Source organism: Bos grunniens, chromosome 22 (assembly GCF_055505025.1).
Source record: "Bos grunniens cultivar Pamir isolate PY7600 chromosome 22, Bosgru_T2T1.0, whole genome shotgun sequence".
In the NCBI taxonomy this organism is placed as follows: domain Eukaryota; kingdom Metazoa; phylum Chordata; class Mammalia; order Artiodactyla; family Bovidae; genus Bos; species Bos grunniens.
In genome coordinates, this window is record NC_141186.1 from 16,138,603 (window position 1) to 16,161,383 (window position 22,781).

At 45.3% G+C, this 22,781-nt stretch overlaps 1 long non-coding RNA gene across 1 annotated transcript; it reads left to right on the top strand.

The window, feature by feature from the left end:
- Positions 1 to 212: 212 nt before the first annotated feature.
- LOC147348119 (uncharacterized) lies at positions 213 to 769 on the top strand. Its single transcript, XR_015151080.1, has 2 exons — positions 213 to 346; positions 608 to 769. It is a non-coding gene; the product is annotated as an uncharacterized LOC147348119 (long non-coding RNA).
- Positions 770 to 22,781: the final 22,012 nt, after the last annotated feature.

Here is a 22,781-nt window from a genome sequence, read left to right on the forward strand (position 1 = left end):
CTGCTCTCACCACTCTTTCCAACAAAGAAGTTGGCTCAGAGAGGGCAGGCCAGTGGCTGGAGGCCACACGGCTAGGAAGAGGTGGACCAAGTTGCTGTCCCGCCTCTCCAGGGCCTGGACTCTGAGCAGTCTGAGCCTAGGCTCCTAAGCCCAGCTCACCCCCATCTCCAGGTGCTTCTGAGTCATGGACTGTGGAAGAAGCAAAAGAAAGAACAAGTCAGAAGCTCAGATGGGTGCTCCAGGGGCCTCACTTGCCTGCCTCCTCCTCCCAGCTGGGCCTCGAGGCTTCTGTAAACCACCCATGTGGCTCCTCGGGGCCCACTTTCTCTCGCCTCCGTACACATCAGTGAGTCATTTCCTCAACTTTTTTTTTTTCCTTAGTTTTTTTTTTTTTTTTTTTCCTATTAGGAGGAAAAGTTTCCTTCACAATGGTGATTTATGTCTGCCTCTGCAGATCAGTTTTTTGAAGTGTTTCAAAGACTTGCAGAATTACTTTCTGTTGGAATATTAGATTTCTATCTCTGTAAAATTTAGAACCACATGCTCTCAACCCTGGATATTGGCTTCTGTGCGGTATCCATCCTCAATTTTTTTTTTTTAATCCCAGATAATGATCCCACATCTGTCTCAGGGCAATTTATACCTTAGCTGGAGAAGACTGAAAGAATGGGAAATGGGTTCCTGAGCTGCTGCTGCTCCTGCTGCTAAGTCACTTCAGTCGTGTCCGGCTCTGTGCGACCCCATAGACGGCAGCCCACCAGGCTCCCCCGTCCCTGGGATTCTCCAGGCAAGAACACTGGAGCGGGTTGCCATTTCCTGAGCAGGGACACATAAGGAAGACGGGAAACCCGAGTAGGTGGGCACAGGCTTCAGGGCTGGAGGAGCAGAGAGGCAGGGTAAGCGGCTGTAGCCCTCAGCACAGCGCTGAGCTCCTGAGCCTGTTGGTGAGAGCCCTGGAGTACAGGGTTGAATTCAGATCCTGGGTTCAAATCCTGGCTGTGTCGTGGGTCAGTGCTGTGTGCCCTTGAGCAAGTTGCTTAAACTCTGTGCATCAGTTTCCAAATCTATAAGATAGTGGTACTCCCTCCCAGGGTGGATACAAGGACGGAATGAGTGCGTCCATGTAGCTCCCTGAGAACTGTGCCCAGCACATATTAGGAGCTCAGCCTTGTTGCAGTGAGAACAGACTGGCTTCTGGAAAGGGCTTTTCAGAACAGTTGGGATGTTTCCATCCAATGAAAAGCAGGAGTAATTCCTGTTTTTATATAGGCAGAGACAGTTGACAGCTTTAGCAAAGTGCCCACCCAAAATCAGAAGATTCATATCACAGCCGTCCGGGAGCTGATGTGATCTGTTGTTTATTTAACATGTCTCTGCCACACCGAGCTCCATGCGGGATCTGGGCTGTCTTCCTCTCTCTGGGTGTGCTGTTGCTTCTTGGTGAATGAGATCAGGTCTGGGATTGGCCCTGGTTCTGGAAGCTGGACTGGTCCTATGAGTGCCCTCATTCTTTGTGTATTTGCACTTGATTCATTGCTTTTGCTTGTGACTCCCTGGGCCACCGGTCAGGGGAGAGGGGAGTGTCTCAATGTCACCTGCCGTTATGTATTTTGCTCTGTCTTTGAAAGACGCCTGTTTACCTGACTCCCATCCAATTGGAGAAAGCTCTTGCGATCCCAGCCAGGATGGGTTTCATCCAGCGGCGTGGTCTTCTCTAGGCCAGCTGGGGATCTGCGGGCCAACTCAGGTTTCTTATGGGTGCTTGAGTCCCACAGGTGAAGCAGACATCCGATGATGGCTTGAGGGGTTCAGGCCATTATGTACAATAAGAGGTGTGGTTTAGGGACCCACCCAACCCTCCCTGCCTCAGATGTTCCCTCTGGGATATCCTTGCCTCGTGGCCAAGAGGTGGGCGCCTGTTGATGGACCACAGATCTCTCCTGTAGTTTCCAGGGACCCCAGCGAGCCGACTGCATGCCCCAAGCCTGCTGTCATCTCTGGCACCTTCGTCTCCGAGGCCTGTACCCACCCCATCTCCAGAATTGCTACTGGAGCAGAGGCCAACACCTCCCTTCTTGGGCCCCCACCCTGGCCTCAAGGTCTGCCTGTCTCCAGCCTCTGTTCCATCCCCATTCATACAGCATCCAGGGTGGGCCTGAGAAACAAAAATCTGATCACATCATGTCTCCCGTTTCCATCTTGGCGGCCTCGAGCTCCAGCTTCCTGTATTCATAACACACTGCAGTTTCGGCAGTCTGCTTTGTTCTTCTTGCCCCCACTGGCTGGTAAGGGCCCTGAGGCAGGGCCCTGTGTTACTTATCTCTAGAGTGGGCTTACAACCATGGCTTGGGGTAGACAGAGAGGGAAGCCCTAGAGAGTCAAAAGACTGGAATGTCTGGGAACCCATCTGCTAAGAAGCCAGGAGGACCTAGTGGAGGTAACAGGGCTGGTGCAGGCAGGTGGAGAAGTAAGCACCCCCGCCCCTCTCCAGCCTACCACCCATCTGCCATTTCTCCTGACAGCCAGCCAGGGGCTCCCCAAGGCAGCTGGTGCACATGCTTCTGGGGAGCTTGGAGGACGGGTCTCTTCTCACCAGGAAAAAGATGGTGATGCTGGACTAGCTCCTGGTGGCTGAAATCCTGGCTGAGTTAGAGAGGATGAACAGAGATTTGCCTTTGGTGCCAGATTTCTCACACGTTATCTCAGTTCCTGCTTGCTCAGTCACTCGGTCATGTCCGACTCTTTGCAGCCCCGTGGACTGTAGCCTGCCAGGGCTCTTCTGTCCATGGGGTTCTCTAGGCAAGAATACTGGAGTGGGTAGCCATTTTCTCCTCCATATCTCAATTCATTTCTACTCAGACTTTGTGAGGTGGGTTGTACATTTCCCATGTGACTGATAAGGAAATTGAGACTCAGAGAAGCTGATGCGGCCCCACCCCAACCCCGACCTGGTCTATCAGCCAAGCCTAAGAGGAACTAACCTGCTAGAAACAAGTAAGCAAATCTTCTCTGCCATAATGGGATCAAACCACTTTTTCTCCAGGTCACGGCCAAGACGAGGTCCCTCAGTGAGGACAGCTCAGATATGGTGATGGTCTGTGAAGGCAGGTGGACAGTTTTCCCCGCAAAGAATCTAGGAACTGTCTGAGTCTGTCTAGGAGAAGAGTTGTTCAGTCTCATCAGGATGTCAGTGGGATGGCCCCTTACCTCATCTGGAGCTCTTGAGGTCTGACAACAGGTCAGGTGTGGTCAGTCTCCAGACAGAGCACTGACAGCAGCAGGAAGACAAAGAGCAGGGGAAAGAACAGCAGGAAAAGAAACCTCCCCCTGCAGGGCCTGGCCCTGCCCACGTCCATATCAGCAGTGAGGGTTTTGAGTTGAGATTGTCACCGAGTCCAAGCTTATACTGCTTGCCACGCGACAGATTGAGAGATGAGTTGTTGGGGCAAGGAATAGCAACTTTATTCAGAAAGCCAGCAGACCGAGAAGATGGTGGACTAATGTCCCAAAGAACCATCTTGCCTGGGTCTGGGTGCTAGTCTCTGTTGTAGAGCAAAGAGAGGGAGATGAGGTAAAATAACAAAGGGGATAAACTGTGGCACGTATTTCCTGGTTTTGACCAGAGTCCAGGGAGGATATATAAATTTCTTCTTTCCTGCAGCCATTCACAGGTAGGCCTGGTCATGATGTTTCCTCTGACCTTAGACAAAGGTATTGTAGCTGAACACTCAGGCAGCAGGGGCAGGGTTCCTGGAGATGGGCCATTACATATGCCTTAAGCTATAGGCAGCATCCCTTTAGATTAACTTGTAGCAAAAAAATCACTTCTTAGCCTTTTGGCTGAGATCAAGCATAGTAAATTGTAGCAAAAGAAATAAAGGGTAAAGTAAAAGAAACAGATTTGATATGGAGTCAGATTTGTTCTTCTGTGTTACAAGAGCTTCACAGATGATGACAATGGGGTACAATGGAGTTTCAGTCACAGCAGCTGTAATAGTCGGGCCATGATAGAAAGATTTTAAGGTGGTAGTCAAAGGGGAAAAGACTGAAGAACTCAAAACAAGAAATGGAGGTGCTTCTTGACCTTGTCCTTGAGGGAGACCCTCGTGTCTCATTTTGCACTCGTGATCAGGCCGCAGTTTTAGATGCTGGTATTGGTCACACAGACTCAAGCTCCATGCTGCACACAGATGGAATCCCAGGCAGATGGGTGGCATCACACAGGGGTTACCTTTACCTGTTTGTTGTTATTTAGTCACTCAGTCGTGTCTGACTCTTTTGCAACCCCTGGACTGTAGCCCACCAGGCTCCTCTGTCCATGGAATTTCCTGGGCAAAAATACTGCAGTGGGTTGCCATTTCCTTCTGCAGGGGCTCTTCCTGACCCAGGGATCGAATCTGAGTCTACCTGCATTGCACGTGGGTTGTTTACCGCTGAGCCACCTGGGAATGCCTGCGCTCATGTAAATAAAGGAGCTTCCGGTCCAGGCTCCAGCTGCAGCCCTCCTGATGCTGACGGTGTGGGCCCAGCAGGGGATGAGAGTGGCCTTGAGAGTGAAGGTGAAGGGGGATTAAGGTTGAAAGATAGTGAAGAGTAACACAAGGCCCTTGCTTCCAAGAGGAACCACAAGGCAGTCCCATCCCAGTATTAGCTGGGCATTCAGAGCATCAGAGACTCCTGAGGGAGACCCCCTGATTTGGTAAACATAATCCTGGACTGGGACACGAGCCGCCTCTGTCACCTCGTCACCTCATTGCTGACACGTTTCCTCTTCTGCAAAATAGCACCACCACGTACCCTCACCTGCTGCAGGGCTGCCACAACACGTTTGTATGAACACCACCCGCATTCAGGTCTACAGTATTCTCCTTTCAAACACTGATACTTTAACGGCTTAGTCCCCGCATTCACGTCTACAGTATTCTCCTTTCAAACACTGATACTTTAACGGCTTAGTCCCCGCATTCACGTCTACAGTATTCTCCTTTCAAACACTGATACTTTAATGGCTTAGTCCCCGCATTCACGTCTACAGTATTCTCCTTTCAAACACTGATACTTTAACGGCTTAGTCCACTCTGGCCCCATAACTCGAAAAGGTAGTGTTGGTTTTTTTATAGTTACCATCTTGTGATTCCTCATGAGCAACTCACAAAGCACTTGTGATCCAACTGGACTGTCTCCATGAAAACATGAGGATCACACACAGCCAATAATGATTAGCACCAGGGCTGAGGAAAGGAATAACCAAGGGAGTCGAGTCTAGGAGGAAATCTCGGGGCATTGCCTTGAGATGAGGTGTTGCAGGTGGTCCTCACTCCTCCTCTAGGGACACCCCCATTGATAGTCATAGCCCCCAGCCCCGCCCCCCCCCCCAGGCAGTCAACTATGCTAACTCTCCATCCTGAAATAATTTGGCCATGAAGCAAATCAAATGGCTCTTCTCCAGGCTGGGGTGGTCCTGACTCAGTCCATTTGTTTTAGGAATATGGATGGACCAATGCTCCAATAACTTTATATCTGGTACTGTTGGGTGAAAAATAGAGGGGAATCATTAAATAGTCCCAGGGAGGAAAAGGGAGGCTGCCCTGCACTCGGGTGGACAGTGGCTTTGTGCAAGTAGAGTTAGATCCAGTTATGAGAGAGAAAGTACAAGGTGTTTCAATAGCTGCAAATCCTATGAGCAGTGAAAATATCCCCAACATCTTTTTTGGAAAAAAAAAAAAAAAACTTCAATCCCTACAATAAACATTTTTCTATACAAGATAAAAAATTCTATATTTTACTCTGTAGTCTTACAGTCTGTGATGGCTCTGAGAATACTGACAGTTTCTTTTTCTTCCTAGAACTAGGGGAAAATCCTTTATATTCCACCCGAGATTTTTTTTTAATACCAAAGAGGATATTGTTTATAATTAATATGTATTCTCCTGATGAATAATTTGATAAAAAATATTCTGTTTTCCTATAAAACAATTTATTTAAATGAGACAGGGTGAGGGTTTTTTTTCCCCTCGTGCTAACATGAAGTTTTCTCTATTTTCAGTGGCATCGCAAGACAGTTGGGCAGTGGTTTCTATACTGAAAACAGAAATGACCCCATTATCCCACCTGGTTAAATTTATACCCTCTTCAAAATTCTATTAATTCTTCTATTAATACTTGGTTCTGTGGAATCTAATAAGTGCTTCTGGAGAGTCTAATGAGAATCTTGATACAGACTTTTAGGAAACCCAGGCTTAGTTCCTTTCTAAATAATGAATTTATTGAACCCCTTCTCCTGAACATAGAAGCTGTAATATAGATGCCCAAGTTTCATGATAGAAATTTGATGAATATATTACAAATCCCAGCTGCACTCAAAGGAAGTAGTTTGGTTAGATGTTGAAGGCAGGAAGAAAATTCCACCGCTTTGTGAACTCAAGTTAGAATGTCAGTTGCCCAAAAGAGGGATTTTTTTTTTTTTTTAATGGGAGATTCACTTTTAAAAATTGGCAGGCTAACTAACCACAGCAGATTTGGAATTCCAGTCCTGACCGGGAAGCAGGGAAAAAACATCCTCAAATGTACTATTAAGAAGTGGCTGTGTATGGGGAGAATACAAATTGATGATAATGTTAGAATAAACACAGCATACATTTGAAATACCAGTCGATAATACATACATTGTCTTCCCAAACCTATGATAGATTTGGTGGATGAACCCTGATGTTGTATCTTCTGAACGTGTAGGTAGGCGAGCAGGGGTGATGTTCGTGCCAGGCCCTCACGTTCAGACAGATTCTCGCTGGCAGCCATGTTCGTCTGTGAGTGGTGAAAAAAATACAGGAATCTGAAGGTGATCCGTCCCATCGTGGGTCTGGTAAATGAAAAATTTACATGTGTGAGACAGTAGTCTTGCAGTCCGAGGAACACAGATGAGAAAGTGCAAGGCATTGAAATTGTGTCGCCTCTAACAAAGCTTTTAGAAACAGACACACACAAATGAGAATGACTTAAATTGATTTTTTAAAAAATCCTTTCTTCTGTGGAGTCGAGTGACCCCAAAGCCTTTGGAGGCATATAGGAGGTGACAGAGGGCTAGCAGCTTTCTGTTTTAGAAGAGCCCGAGCAAATTAGAACAGAAACGTTGCTGGAACAGTTTGTGTTTTCTGGAGACCTGCACAGGAAAACAGCACCCGTCAGTGGGAACAATGAAGCGATCGGCTTTGTTTGCATAGAGGGACTTTGCAGAAAAGCTCCAGCTATAAAATACCAACACCCTCAGCTTGCCCCCAAGTTCCTCATGTCACCCAGTTAATTCTGAAGAACAGTGTCCTGTAGGGGCTCAGTCTGTGTGTGTTTGCTGTACCACAGTCAACACTCCTTGCCCCTAATTTTCTGAAACTGACCAATACTTTCCTGGGGACAGAGGAGGAAAATGGTGTGGTCCTGGGTATTCATTTTGTGACACTGCCCACAAGGGCACACTGGCCTTTGGGCTGGATGCCAGCCACCAGCCCATCATTTCTCAGTGAAAAGAACCTTTCAGCTCGGTTACCTCCTGGAGAGAGCTGATTTTCCAGCAGTCAGGCTTGATCTGGGTAAATAATTAGAGAGCTGGAGAGCGAAGACATCGCTCTAGTGCTGTCTGATTCTGCTAGTATAGCCAGACCCTGTGATTCCATCCTTGCTACAATCTTAACTGTTGTCTTTCTCTAAAGATGCAGAGAAAGAGGGTGGGGGGAGGGAAGGAGGAAGAAACAGCAACAAAGCCGGTTGCTTGCATTTGTCTTGGAAGAATTAATGACATTTTTCATTCTTTGGGTGAGAATAAGAAAATCGCTGCGGTTCTTTATCAGCACATAAGAAGGTAACTCTCGGTCTGCCTCCCTCTCCCTAACCACTCTCACCTCCCAGGCCATGCATGTTCAGTGCAATTACTTTGGCATATTGATTTATTTTTAAAACTATATTACCCCTCGTTTACTGGAATTTGCAGGGCTCTGGGTCATGCAGGAGAATCACATTTCTCATAAAGCAGACCCTGAAGTGGTTAATAGGTTATTCTTGAACTTTTGCAGCTGCTCATTAAAAGCCAAATTAAAAAAAATATATATTGACTGTTATAGAGCATGTATGTCTCTCTAAAAATTTCCATTGTTCTGAAACTTTATCACATTTTATCCTGTCCTATGTGAAGAGAATAAGGAATTGATAAAATTATTCCAAGGTTCTAGTGAAATTCCCAATTTTTCTCTCATTTGTGTCTTCTGTTGCAACCTCTATAGTTTATTAGACCATTAATTCTCATTGATTGAGAATCATGGTCACAGGAGCAATCTGATTTGCTGAAAAATAGTAATTATACTAGTGGAGTTTTACTACTTTGGAGGAAGCTATATAGATAAGAATGAAAACTAAGAAATGGGAAAAGGTAGCATAATTAAGAATAGTTACAATGCACACAAGCATGTTTAACATGGTTCCATGTTAACTACAAAGGACCTCTAACAATTTCTGCACCAAGAACTGGAAGACACAATCAAGAAACAAAGGCTGTTAGTTTTGATGGCTTCCTTTTCCAAGCGTACAAGATTCTGAGGGTCAAGAAGGGTGGAAGCCAGGCACTCCCCTACCTATGGCCCACCGCCACAGAAGGGTTTATCACAGCTTGCAAAATTAATGAGTCCTTCCCTGAGTTGAACTACAGACTTTTCTAGCAGATAGCAGCTAAACTGGTAACCTGGCTTGCTTTGGTCACCAACATGGCAGGCCTTGCTGGGTGTTGGGGGTGGGTGTGACAAACCCAGATGGTCTGACCCATCCGGGAGTTAAGTAACCCCACTAAAGGGGCAGACACAATAGTGCCAGGTATGTCTCCTGTTCAACTGCATTCAGACCAACTCTCCTCACCAGAGATTTTTTTTTTTCCTTTTTTAATTTTTCATCTTTTCAGGGAAACATTTCATCTTGGAACTAAAAGCAGCAAAAGTTGATTGATATTAACTATGGCACTTCTGAACGGATTAAACCTAATCCCTTCCTCCTTCCTTCCTACCTTTTTTCCTTCTTTCCTTCCTTCTCTTCTTTTTTCCTCCCCCTTGACTCCCTTCCTCCTTCCCTCCCCAAACCCAAGGGAGGCTAGAAGGCTCTTCCTGGCAGGAGAGGGAGGTCCCTGGGGACTCCATGCCAGTAGGATAGGTGTGTCAGGAAAGAACATGGGGTGTCAGGAGTCTGGGGGCCAGGAGCCTCCCAAGTGTGCTTTCTGGTCTCACACAAAGGGGACGGGGATTTTTTTTTTTTTTTTAAATCATAGGACATGATTGTCCACAGCTACGGGACAACCTCCCGCGCAGTCTCGGACTTGAGTATTTTGGGATGTCCTAAAAGAATCCTCTGGAGGTAAACAACATGTAGGACCCCCTCTCTGCAATGCCACTGGCAGGTTACCGCTTTCAAAGCAAAGCCAGACTACGGCCCTGCCCGAGGTGAAGTCTTTGTCTGCCTGCGCGCCCGGCCGCTCCGGCTTCGGATTGATTTTTGGCCCCCGCGGCAGCAAGTTGGGGGCTGGCTCGGAGGGTGGAGGCGGCTTGGGGGCGGAGTGCGGATTGGCATCCCCGGCTGCAGGGAGCCCACTGCTGCTTCAGGATTTTTTTTTTTTAACTTGGAATTTCCAGATGACAAGAAAGAGGTTTCTACTGGATCTGAGGGAGCCATTAACATCTATTAGTAACGCCGATGGGGTAAGTAGCAGAGTGGCGCTCGGGGCTCCAGTCGGGTGTGCGGTCCTCGCCGAGCTCGAGCATCGGCCGCCCAGCGCTCCGGCTGGATGCGCTCCGGGGCCGGCGGGGACGTGGCCGGCTGCCTGCCCGTTCCGACCCCTGCCCAAGGTAAGGGGTCCTCGCCGGGGCTTCTGCTGCTGACCTCGGCCCCCGCCCTCCCCGCCGGGACTTCTTAGCAGGGCATCTTCTCTGGTGGGTGAATTACTTGTCATTTCTCCCGGGGCACTGCCGGTCGCCTTCCTGGGACCGTCCTTTCAGATTTGGTGATCCGCCCCGACACCCACCGGAGTCTCTCCCTGGAGGTGGTGCTTATGCATATTCATTTTGTCTGGTAGCCGCTACCCGACTTGCCATTGCAGGTTGATTTATCGATATGCGTGTAAAGTGTGCTTTATTTGAGTAATTAGCAATCTTGAATTCGTGGAATCGTCTGCGCGTCCCAGATCAAAGACAAAAGGTGGTCCTGCCGCCTCCCCCCACCCCTTCATTTTCTACCTAGTGACCACTGACTTCTGTTGTTATAGGGAAAGCTCGTTAGCAATGGTAGATCCCCCCCTCCGGAGGAATCACTGAATTCAATATTAGTGTTGGTAAATAAAGCATACGGTTATTTTTAAAAGCCCAGCATTTGAGAACTAACTTCTTCAGGGCTCTGTGTCCACTGAGTGGACAGTGTGTTGTGCTGTTTCAGTTTGGGGTTCATTCCAGGATTGCTCTTACTTCTGTGAAACAGTCAACCGCATGTTCCCATCAGGGTCCATGAAAAGAAATGTTGCCTTTCATTACAAAGGAAACTGCAGTGAAAGGGAGACACGACTTCAACTGTATATTCTATTTTCTTATTTTGTTCTTCAGCTGTGGTTTTCATCTTTCCATGCTCCCAGTCCTCTCACATCCATCTATAACCCCATCATTAAACAAAATATTACCTTTGCGGACTTGCCTGTATTTCTTCAGGAGCTCTATTATGCCTATAAATTTGACCTGGGTGATGTTACTAATTTGATAGGTTATTCTGTCATACAGGAAGTCACAGTCTATGGACCAGTATGTCTATGTGAACCACCGCCCTCCCCCCAGTCACATTAGCTAAATTGTTTCTAAAAGATATTTTTAGGCCAGTGAACACTTAGCAAAAATGTCTCTACAGATCCTGATAGAACTATTTTTAGATTCAGTACTTTAAAAGCCTGTTCAACCCAACCAGTTCCAATCAATGTAAATGTGCTCCTAACAAAAGATCTTTATATTGTTAGTGATTAAATCATTACACATTTCCTTTATGGAATTAGCCGATCTAACAATAAAAAAATTCTCACCCCATGAAATATTATTCTGATTTTAAACTCTAGAAAAAAGTATGCATTTCTTGTATTTTCAAGGGAAGAAGTCATGTAAAACTGAATCACTAGAGTATAGAACATTTGTTTGGGTTTTATCTTTTCTGCAGACTTATTGTGTATTCTATTTGATATGCCTCTGTTACTTTTTTAAAATGATGTAAATTTTCAGTGTGTTGCCAATTAGTATTCTGTATAAAATAGATGAATGTATAGTACATATACACGTGTAGGATTTAATCCATGGGTAGAAACAACAGCCATTAGGGTGAGACTGATGAAGCGTCTGCCTCTATGAGAAACACCAAGAGGGAAACCACTCCAGATCAGTAATTTATAGGTAACCCACATGAAAAGGGACCCCAAAGCTTTTCTCTTCAAATATTAAACAAGCTTTCCCTGTTGGTATCGTATGCATGTTGGAAGGGTTAAGTAAAAGTGGGAGGACCAAATGTTAACTAGGCAATATATTGTTTCTATGTTATTTACTACACACATTTTTGACATGCCTCAGTTGCTGAAAAGTAATCATAAACTTGATATTTTGAAAATGGCACGAGGCTAGATTTTTAACAGGAACAGCAGAGATGAGTGACTCTGGCATGTAGGCACAGGGTATGTTTGGTGTGTTTTTGTGCCTGCTTTATAGGAGGCACGTTACCCTTGTCTGTGAGCTCTGGTACTGACGTATCGAACACAGAATGAATATGTAACGACTTAACACAGCAGTAATACATTTAGCATGGAAGCAGTTACATAGATCTTTTCCAGATCTTGGGAATAGCAGAAATTTACCATGCACAGAATGTCAGGAAGGAAAGAATTAGGGTGAGCTGAGTTGACTGTCTCTAAGCAGAGAGATACTCTGCCTTGAAATGTGTGTTTTTGAGTGAGAACACAGTAGTCACCAGCACCGCCTTTCGTGGTACTGTCTGCGTGGTCTTTTGTTCACTGTACGTGGAGTTGGCACTAAATCCCTGGGGAGGATAATGGTGTATCTCATCTTGTACTGAGAGTCTGAATCCTCTTGTGCTTCTACAAGATAAACACAAATGCTTGTTTATTAGACAGTAAGCCATGCAAACATACATTTGTGCAGTCTTCTTTTCAATTCATTGAAAAAATTACAGGGGATTTTTTCTTGAAGCTCCATTCAAGACCATTACCATCAGGTCACTAGTTGTGATTTTTTTGTTTTAAGCCTAGAAAGTGACCCTCTTCCCTACCAGAAACTCTTAATTATTAAAAAGACAGGTGTTTGATTTGGTTGGTTGGTTAGGCTTCTGTCCTAAGAAAGAACAGCAAATGAAATATTCCTCAGTATGAGAAACATTTGACACAAACCTCCTATTTGATTGATTCAAGGATTCACATATGTATTTTCACCCCCATTTCCGTGAATGATTGAAAGGGAACTGTTGAATATAAAAGCCTGTACCTGGACAACATGATGCTATGTCTGTCTGTCGTGGTTGAATCAGAAGCAAGGGGAAGGTCATTTCCACTCTGCGGTCACCATCGGTCCCCTGTTGTTTATCAAGGGTGATGTTGAGAATGAATTTACGGGGAGTATTTCACATAATAGACATGTGTACTTATTTACTGACATACAAAACTGTTGTTTTTTAAATGCAGTTCAACATAGGATGGAATTCTTTGTACTTTCTGTGCACTGGGGGCAGTTTTCCCACTAGGATATTTTGAATTCCCCTAAAAATTAGATGGGATGAAAAAAAAAACCTTCTTGTGTTGGTAGAGTTAGGCTCCCGTAGTAGCTGGTATGTGACCTCTAACCACCTTTGAGTCAAAGCTGTCTCTGGTCTCACTTTAACATTATCATTTTGGGGGTTATGATGATGCCCCCCTAAAAAACCCCACATCTTCTGTATGCTTGAAAAGGACCTGCTTTTGGTGTACTTTTGCAGAGCTTAGTTCCACGGAGACAGTAAAATACCTTAGTGGTTTTATCTTTACATAATTTACGTATTTTAAGCTCTCTATTCCAGGTCAGTGGCCTATTTTGCTACTCTGGATGGCTGACCAATGTTAACAAACCCAGCGGATCTTAGGATAAATGAAGAGTGACTGTGGGCAGCCCCAGAGGCCATCAGTAACCAGTTTCTAATAGATTCAGAGAGAAAGCTCTCACCCTTTCTTCAAACTTGATCCCAAAGTCAGTGCCCTTCTGCCTGAGAACCATTAATGACTCGCGTGGGATTTGAGTTCCAGTGAAGTTTCTGTATCTGTGCCACAGAGGATTTCCTCATAACAGTCTCTGGGTGGCTGGGGGGTTAAATAAGCACTTTCCCTCTGTGCTTCAAGGATAACCACAGAAAAATCAAAGTGTACAGTAACATCAAGGTATTGTTTAATTTACTAGACAGCTGATGGTCTTTGAACTGAAGAGGGAAACTTAAGAAATTTCCTAAATTGCATGGCAAATACTGGATACTAGGTATCAGTTCCACAGCCTCAAGATAAACTTTGGTGCCATATTCTCCCACAGAATTTAAAGCATCACCTTCACACCACTGTGGAACTGATCGTCACATGCACCTAAGTAAAACGTGGATGTGTTGAAGCATAGGACTGTGTGCTCGTCTGGGCCGGGGGCTAAATCAGACTGGGCAGTGCAGCAGTCTGCATTTTGCTTAACTGCAAAATCCTTGCAACTGGGGCCTGTCAGGATGCAAATGGATGCTCGTCACTCTATGGCACAGGTGCGCTGGTCAGTGGCTGTGGTCACCTCTTACACAGACCCTCTCTCTTGTTCTGAAGACTTTCCCTTTTTCCGCAGAAGCTAGAGTAAACATTGGAGGTGCCTGTGTCTTTTCGAATTATGGTGTTCCCTGGATATGCCTAGGAGTGGAATTGTGTTGGTCACCAAAGGGGAAACGTGGAAGAAAGTGATAAGTTGGGAGACTGGGATTAATATATGCACTGCACTATAAATAAAATAGATAACTATTAAAGACCTACTGTCTAGCACAGAGAACTCGACTCAATGCTCTGTACTAACCTATATGGGAAAAGCACCTGAAAAAGAATGGACATACGTGTATGTAATGTATGTAATACGTATATATGTAATGTGTATGTAAGTGACTCACTTTGCTGTACACCTAAAACTTAACATTGTAAATCTACGCCAGTGAACATTTTTTAAAAAGGCCAGAGGCAGTCGGAGAAGTAAGAGCCTGGGAGGAAAGCCGTGGCAGAGGCCCTCCCTTGTCTGTCTGTGTCTGTGATGGAGCAGATAAATACAGGTGGTCAAGGGCATTGGTGGCAAGTTGGCAGAACATGAATAACCCAATACCCGGGAAGATGATAGACCAGAAACACTAAATGAGGGATCATTTCCTGTGTGCTGTGTGGGTTGCAGGGACCCAGCGAGACCCCTCTGCTGTGCTTCCGCCTCCACACCCCCCGAAGGTTCAGGTCCTCGTCCTGGTTCAGAGCCGTCGTCCCTGGAGCTCCCAGGGAAGCCTCCATGGTGGTGGCGGTCACCGCAGCCTTATTAAGATGCTGCTCTTGTTCTCAATGACAGTCTTAACAGGACAGGAATCAGGTTGAACCAGTTGAAACCACTAGCATTCAGCCATTTCTGACCTACAAAACCAGCAGCTACTCATTTCCCAATTTCTCACCTTGCTCTCCTTCTCACACAACCAGATCACAGAATTCCCCTGCTTGCAAAATGTCCTACTGCCTTCTCAGTGGGCTCAGAATAAAATCCAGGCTCTTCACCTTGGCCTCCTCTGTGATCCTTCAGGACCTGGCCCCTGCCTGCCCTTCTTCCCCTACCTTCCTCCCCTGCCCCGGTCCTGTCCCCCAGCTCCCTCTTCCTCCGAACTGGCGTCCTAGACTCGGAGAAATTCCTGGAGTTCGAGTCAGAATCTTTGTATCTGCCCTGTGCGTTCTGTCTGGCTCCTCATAATTTGAACCTCAACTCAGATGCTACCTCCTCAGAGAGGTCTTTCCTGGGTCTTCTGTCTAAAGGAAGTTTTCCTCCTAACCCTGTTAGCTCATTGTAATTTTTTTCCCCAGGTGCTGTATCCCTATCTAAAATTACTTTTCCCTTGCTTTTTTAAAAAATTGAAGTATAGCTGATTTACAGTGTTGTACCGATCTCTGCTGTACAGCAAAGTGATTCAGTTATACACAGAAACACAAATTCTTTTTAATATTCTTTTCCATTATGATTTATCGCAGAATATTGACTATAGTTCCCCGTGCTATATGGTAGGACCTTGTTGTTTATCCATTCTAAATGCAATAGTTTGCGCCTACCACCCCCAGACTTGCAGTCCATCCCTCTCCCTCCACCCTAGACAGAGAGAACAGACTTGGGCTTTGCTTGCTGCTTAATTGTCATCTCCTTCACGACAGTGGAGAAGAGAACAGACACTCTGCCTGGCTTGTTCTTTGCTCCGTCTGCCCTGCCTGGCCACACAGCAGGGAGGCGGTTAGTAGGAATTTGTTGAGTGGACACCTTGTGGACGCCTCGCTCACAGCTCTGAACCCTCTGCAGCCCCAGCCACTGCAGAGTCTGGTCCCGAGCTGCCAGTCAGAGGAATCTCCGCCCTACCCTGTGCTGACTGCCCCGCTGGTAACACCTCATCCAGGAAGTGGGAGTGAGGGCTGGTGGAGGTCTGTTTCTCCATTCATTCTTTGCCCGTATTGCATAAGGTTCCCTGGACAGTTCTTGTAAGATCCAGCCAACCTGTGATGCTTCCCCTGCTTGCTTGAGCTCCTTCCTCGTCTCACCCTCCTGCAGCGCTCCTGCTAAACCATCCTCCCTTGAACGCCTGTTGCAGGCAGTGCCCTTGGGGGGAACTCAGGCTGATGAAGGTGCAGTAGATTTTGTGATGTTTTTCTAAAATTAAATCTTATTCGGTAAGTCGCAGTACTACCGGGGCGATCTGGTAATAGCTAACAGTGAATGTGGTTACCCGCAAACACAGGACACACGCGTTCGATACCTGGGTTGGGAAGATCCCCTGGAGAAGGAAATGGTAACCCACTCCAATATTCTTGCCTGAAGAATCCCATGGACAGAGGAGCCTGGTGAACTATAGTCCACGTGGCCTCAAAGAGACATGACTGAGTATGCACACACTAACAGTGAATAAGGACTTGGTTTTACGTCTAAACATTTAACCCTCACAGCAACCCTATGAGGTATCATCCCCATTGCACGGATGAGGAAATTGAGGCATGGTGACATTGAATAGCTGACTGCAGGTCATAGCAGTCGGCAGCAGAGCTGAGTGCAGGGGAGCCACAGCCAGGCTGTCTTAACCTCCTCTCCCGACCATGGTATCCTGGCTTGCTTCACTCAGGCTCTTTGCCCACAGCCTCAGTCCCTCCTTTTGAGTCCCTCTGTTCCTGCCTTTTTTCCTTTCCTTGAATTCTTACACCACCTCCCCCCAAAGTGGCATGGGTGCCTCAGAGTGCCAGGAGGCCATGAAAGGTGTTACTGATTCATTTTGCCCCATGACACTGGCCACAGCACTGAGGCCAGCTGCATGGACTTTGGTCCTCAGGGTCCACATCTGTGATCCAGTGCTTGTTTGTGGAGCTTCCACCCGGCCCTCTCCAGCCCTCAGAGCCAAACACATGCTCCTGCCCCTCTCAGCTGTGCTTCCCTTCTGTCCTCATAGCGCCCACCTCCCAGGGGTATTCTAAGCATCAAACAAGATAGCGTTTTTCAAGTGCTGAGAAATCCTGGCTCCCAGTAAGTGCTCAGTGGATATCAAATGTGAATATTCTTTTTATAGTAGTTGTTAGGAGATGAGGACAGGCCCCACGGTGGGGTAGATCAAGGGGAGGGCTGTCTTCTCTGCTGAACCTTTTTTTCTTTTTTTTTTTTAGTTTATTGGATTTTAGTTGATTTACAATTTTGTGCGAGTTTTAGGTGTACAGCAAAGTGATTCATTTATACATATATTCTTTTTTTTCAGATTCTTTTCTTATATAGGTTATCACAGCACTGAGTTCCCTGTGCTATACAGTAGGTTCTTGTCATTTATTTGTCTTATATGTAACACTGTATGTCAGTTCCAAACTCCTGATTTATCCCTGCTTGCCACATTTCCGCTTTGGTAACTGTAAGTTTGTTTTCCATTTCTGTAAATCTATTTCTGTTTTATAAATGAGTTCATTTGTGTAATTTTTTAAAAATTAGATTCTACATATAAGTGAGATGTTTATCTTCCTCTGACTTACTTAGTATAATCATCTCTCGTTGTATCCATGTTGCTGCAAATGACATTATTTCACTCTTCCTTATGACTGAGTAGTATGTCATTGTGCATGTGGACCACATCTTCTCTATCCATTTCCCTGTCGGTGGACACTTGGTTCACTTCCGTCTTGGCTCTTCTGTTGCATCTTTGCAAAGAGTTAAGCTGCCACTTGTTTTCTGCCATCCTCTGTAAAGTCAGAGATGATGGAGGCACTTTGGTCTCTCCTCTCCTTCTCTCCTTAAACTCCCACTGCCCTGCCTTAGCCTGCCATGGGTTTCCTTTTGTTCCGGGCTTCTAGAACCCTAAGCATCACCCCATCTCTTCTTAAATCCCATGGCATAGCTACAGAACAGCTGGAACTGGAGGGTAAGATCAGTTAGAGCAGTGTTGAGTGGCTTCTCCTGCCCTGGGTGTGCCACGTAGCCAGTCAGCAGCGGAGAAGCCAGGGGCTCTGAAGGGTGGGCACACCCCAGAGTTCCCATTTCAGCATTCGCCTGGAGGGACTGCCAGTGTCCTTCAATGCTTTGGACTCCTAACTTGCTAGATTATGTTTTTCCTGTCCACACAGAGTCCAGATGCATTGAAAAAAAGAACACTTCAAAGGTGGCTTTTAAGTTATATGCTGTTCCTAGTGTTTGCAAAACCACGTAATAAAAACACCAGGCAAAATAACTGATACTGACAGTGAAATCTCTCTTCTTTCCAAGCCCTTCTTTTGGGAAATGTAGAGTCTTTGACTTGACAAGGGATAAAGCATCCTGGTATCTCTTCTTACTTTGGATTCTTAATGCAAAACAAAGTCACGCTTTGAAAAATGAAGCTCCCAATCTTTGTCCTCAGCTGATGGAAAGTACAAGGGTCTTTATGGGGGGTGAGTGACCAGAACAGTCACTTTTCTTGTAGGCATACCGTCACGCTCAGAAGAGAGTACTCTGAAAACTGAAATATTATTTCTAAAAACTGAAATGATTTCTGTTTTTTCCATTTGGGCCTTGTTCAATCCTATAGACCTGAATGGCCCATTACCCAGTATTTTAGAGGAATTTAACTCGACTGTGTTCTGAGAGTTTTGTTTTTTTGTTTTTTTTAACATTATCTGTAAGATCTTGCTCATAATTCTGTTATCGTCTTGCTTATGAACATATCAAGTCAGATTTTGCAAAAGCAGGTCTTTCATCTCTCTCTCCTTCTGCCAAAGCACATTCTTCACACACACAGCTTTGTGTGTTTCTGCCGACAGCTCACGATCAACGTCTTTAGAGTAAAAATCTGCATGTAGGCTAAAGATTGTTTATTGTTCAGGCCAACCCCTCATCTTTTCTAGACTTTATAGCCCCAGTTTATTTGTGACTCCATCCTCCATTTTCTTTGAGGAAATGTCCCTGTGTTTTCTATGTCAAATGTTTCCATCTTTTGCTTTGTTTTCTTAACCATATTTTCACCTTTCTGAAAGCCTAGAAGTGAGAAGAAAGAGCAAGGATGTGACAAGATGGAACTGTTAACTGGTCCTCAAACTGGAAGTGCAAAATTACCAATAACATAACACATAGGTGTAGATACACAGAATGACCACCACACTGAGTAATTCATTCAAACGTGTTCTCAGTTATTCCTGGTCACTTTCACGGGGAGGAAGTGGGTTGGCCCTGGACCCTTTGCATATGAACTACTTGACTTCCTTGTCCCTCTTCCATTTGCTTATTTGGCCATGCACAGTACCATTCTGAAATCCATCAGGTCCTCTTGGTTATTTTAAAATTCACATTGATATCTGTGTAATTCAATGAAGTACCTTACAAATTAGTACTGTGCAGAGAGAAACAAAATAGGTAAGGTTTAAATTTTATGTTGTTGATGGAATGTACAAAACCAGGGAATAAAACCAGCAAAATTGCAGATATTAAAAATTAGTATTTCTTTTCAGACCCTTCCTTTGGAAAAGGTAGACCCTTTGACCAGATAAAGCTGCCCCATACAGACTCTGAGTTCTTCTTCTGGCTTGGGTCCCAGGATGGTGGTTTAAAATCTGGCCTGAATAGAGTTGCTAGATGAGAACAGTTTATGGTTGATCAAGGGACAGGACACTGGGAGGTAAGTGGGGAGCTGAAGTGAGAACACCAGGGGTGATGCTTATAAATTCAGATCCCCAGGCCAGCCCCTCCCCAAACGTAAGGTTCTGATTCAATAGGTCTGAGGCCGGAGCCTGGGATTCTACATCTTCACAACAGCTCCAGGGGCTGGGGCTAGCAGACTGGTTTGAGTACTTCTCTCAGCTTCAGCTTCCACATCCCTAAAGAGAGGGTAAGACCGTCTGTGTCAGAGCTGTTGGCAGGAACTGAGAGAACATGTGGGAAAGGTCCCTGTGAACCGTGAAGTGAGACAGACTACGATGTTGAATGAGTGGGTTTGACTCTCCGCCTCCTGCTGAAAGTCTATAAAGATTGAGGTGGGCCCTGCCCACACATCCCAGGATGCTAGAAATTACTCTTGTTCCCGGTAGAATCCTCTTCTCGGTCTTCATCTTCCCACATCAAAATGCCAGGAAAGGCTTTATAACCCCCTAACTCTTTCCTTCCTGTAACAAATATTGATAAAATGGAGCATCCACTGTTCTAGTTCCTTGGGACACATCCTAGACTGATTTTCCTGTCTTTCTTCACCAGAGTGGGTAGAGATGTACTGTGGTTTTGTCCGTAGAAAGAATAAGGTCTGTCTGATTTCTGCTACTTTTCAGATAACCCTTAAAATAGTATTGGTCAGAAATGTCTGTAGTTAGTCCTGAAAACACTTGGTAAGAGGTGACTCAGAGCCCTTCTAAGCCAGTAAGAAGCAAGGATGGGCTTTCCCAGGTCACATGGTTACAGCTCTGCCACCCAGGAAATCCTGAGAGAGACTCCTCATAGCCGAGCCCCAAATTGGGGGTTTCATCTTGCCTTCCCTCATCCAGAATGCGCAGAAAACTTTGACCAACACCTATCTCTGGGGAAAAAATATCCCCAATTATTTTCACTTACTGGAAACTGTAACTTAGTCTAAAGACCAAGAACTAACACTTTAATATGGTGTATGTTTTCATGAAGTAACTTCTCGGCCATTGTGGAAGGCAGGAGGGTAGTTCTCACTCATGTGACACAGGAAGTCCTTTCTCAAATACTGTGTGATAATAATAATGCAGTAATAACAATACATGCCCAGTCAACATATGCCAAAATCCTGATATGAATCATGGCTTAGAGTTGGTTGGAAGATATAAGGAAGGAATGATGGAAGTACTGGGCAGTAGCTGAGACGGGAAGGTTAAGTGGCTTGCCTAGGTCATGCATCTTGTGAGCGACAGAGCTGGAATTTCCGCCCAAGTGTCTGTAGCCACTGGGCTCTGCTGCCTACCCCCGTGTGGTAGAATTTTGTGTAAAGCAGTTTAGCCTTAGACTTCCCTGAATGAGGGGTATGGTTACTAAAATAACAAAAGGAGGTTACCAAATACAGTGTGAGCCAGGCTTTCTCAGTCAGTTCGTTGAACGTATTAGCCCCTCAGGCATGCATGATGTAGTGAGTTAACTGCTCTCTGATGCATCTAGGCGGGTACAGATGATAAACTGTTCTTGAGAGAATTGAGCCAATGGTCTCTTTAAAGCTTTCTGTTACCTTTAAAAAGAAGACCAAAATCCTTTACCTGCTCCCCCGGCCTTGTGCCATTGGGTCCCTGCCCACCTTCTTTCATTTCTTCGGGTAAGCCATTCTTCCCCCCAACTTGGAGATCTTACCTTGAAATCCTCCCCCTCTTTTCTTTTCTCATTCTTCAGACCTCAGCTTGAAAGACTTTTTTTTTTTTTTTTTTGGTCTTGTTTCTCCAGCTTTATTGTGATCTTACTGACAGGAAATAAATACCCCAGTCCAATTTGTTAACTGAAAAGATCAAAAAACCTTTGGCTAAAACCCTCTGGAAATTCAGCTGACCCTTTTTACTGGGGTCCCTTGCCTCCCTGTCCTTGGGGTTTTGAGGTGTCCCCCTTGCCTTTTCTCCATTGATGGCTCCTGGCGGGTCTCAGTTTGGCTTGTCTGGGTGAGGACAAGGGCAGTCACAGCATCGTCGGCAGCACCCTCAGGGCAAGCTGGTGGGACAGGAGTGGCTGGGGACTGCATGCTGAGCTTTGTTCGAAGGGTTCAGGGGGTTTTCAGGACCAGATGCGTCCCCTGGCATGGCTGTGGTCCTTCTCAATCCATCCTCTTCCTCAGCACCTCTCCACCTCGATCATTAAATAGTCCCCCTTCCCCCGGTGTCATATGGCGCATTTGCTGGGATAAGAGGGGATTCACTTTCTTCTTTCATGTTATCCTTTCAGGAACATTAGACACATTGAGATAAAGACCAAAAATCAAAGGCAATATTCTATTTTACATCTTTTTGAAAAGAGAAAAAATGCAAGTGTAAAATCCCACACAAAGTCCTCATTGTTGCAGAGATTTCATATTCTTTTCCTTTGGAGATAAACTCTAGTTTCTCATCTTTTCAGTTCAAAAATGAAAAGCCATCCTCACATTGCAGACAGTTTACTGTTTTACAAAATCTGATGAAAATAGTATTCATGATCATAAAACAAGAAGGTGATCCCTGAATGAGTCTGTCTCTGTGTTACCAAAAAATAATTGTTGAGAAACAGTCTTTCTCATTGAGAAACTTCTCTTGTGTCTCTTGTAATTGGAACTCTGAAATCACCCTGAAGGTTTTTCCTCTTTCCCTGTTGTCCCCGATTTCCAAGAGTGCTTAAGCAATGCTTTGGGCTTTTGGCTCATCATTTTGGTGATCTTGAAACCCAGTTTCCAGCTTTTCTGCTGGGGTTGGAGTCAAAGGCTCTATATTTTTCCAGTGATAAGATGCCCAAGGTTTTTCTGTTCTGCAGAAAAACCCCAAACAGGTTTGGGAGTATAGTCCGTTAGTGAAAAACCTTATTTCCACAACACCACCACTTCTTATAAGTGCTATCTGGCACACATTTATCTCTTACTGTGTTTTTTTTCCCCTCTGATTCTAAAAGTACTACATGTTCATTTTAGACAATTGAGGAAATACAGAAAAGGATAAAAGAAAAATAAATACCACCCACAGTTATACCCCTCAGGACGACAACTGATAACACCTTCATCAGGCTCGTCTCATCTTGATCTGTGCAGATATGAGCTATGAATTGAAATTGTAGTCTACACACAGTTTTCTTATCCTGTTTTCTTCCTACTTTTTTATTTTGAGCATGTTCGCATGACATTAAACATTCTCTGAAAACGTAATTTTAGTAGACAAACGGCATTCTACTGCCTGGCAGTCCCTGAATTTATTTCATTGTTCGACTGTGGCTGGATGTTTGTTCCTGTTTTTCACGAGAATGCAGACTAGTTCTGTAAATGTCATGATTAATAAACCTTCACATCCT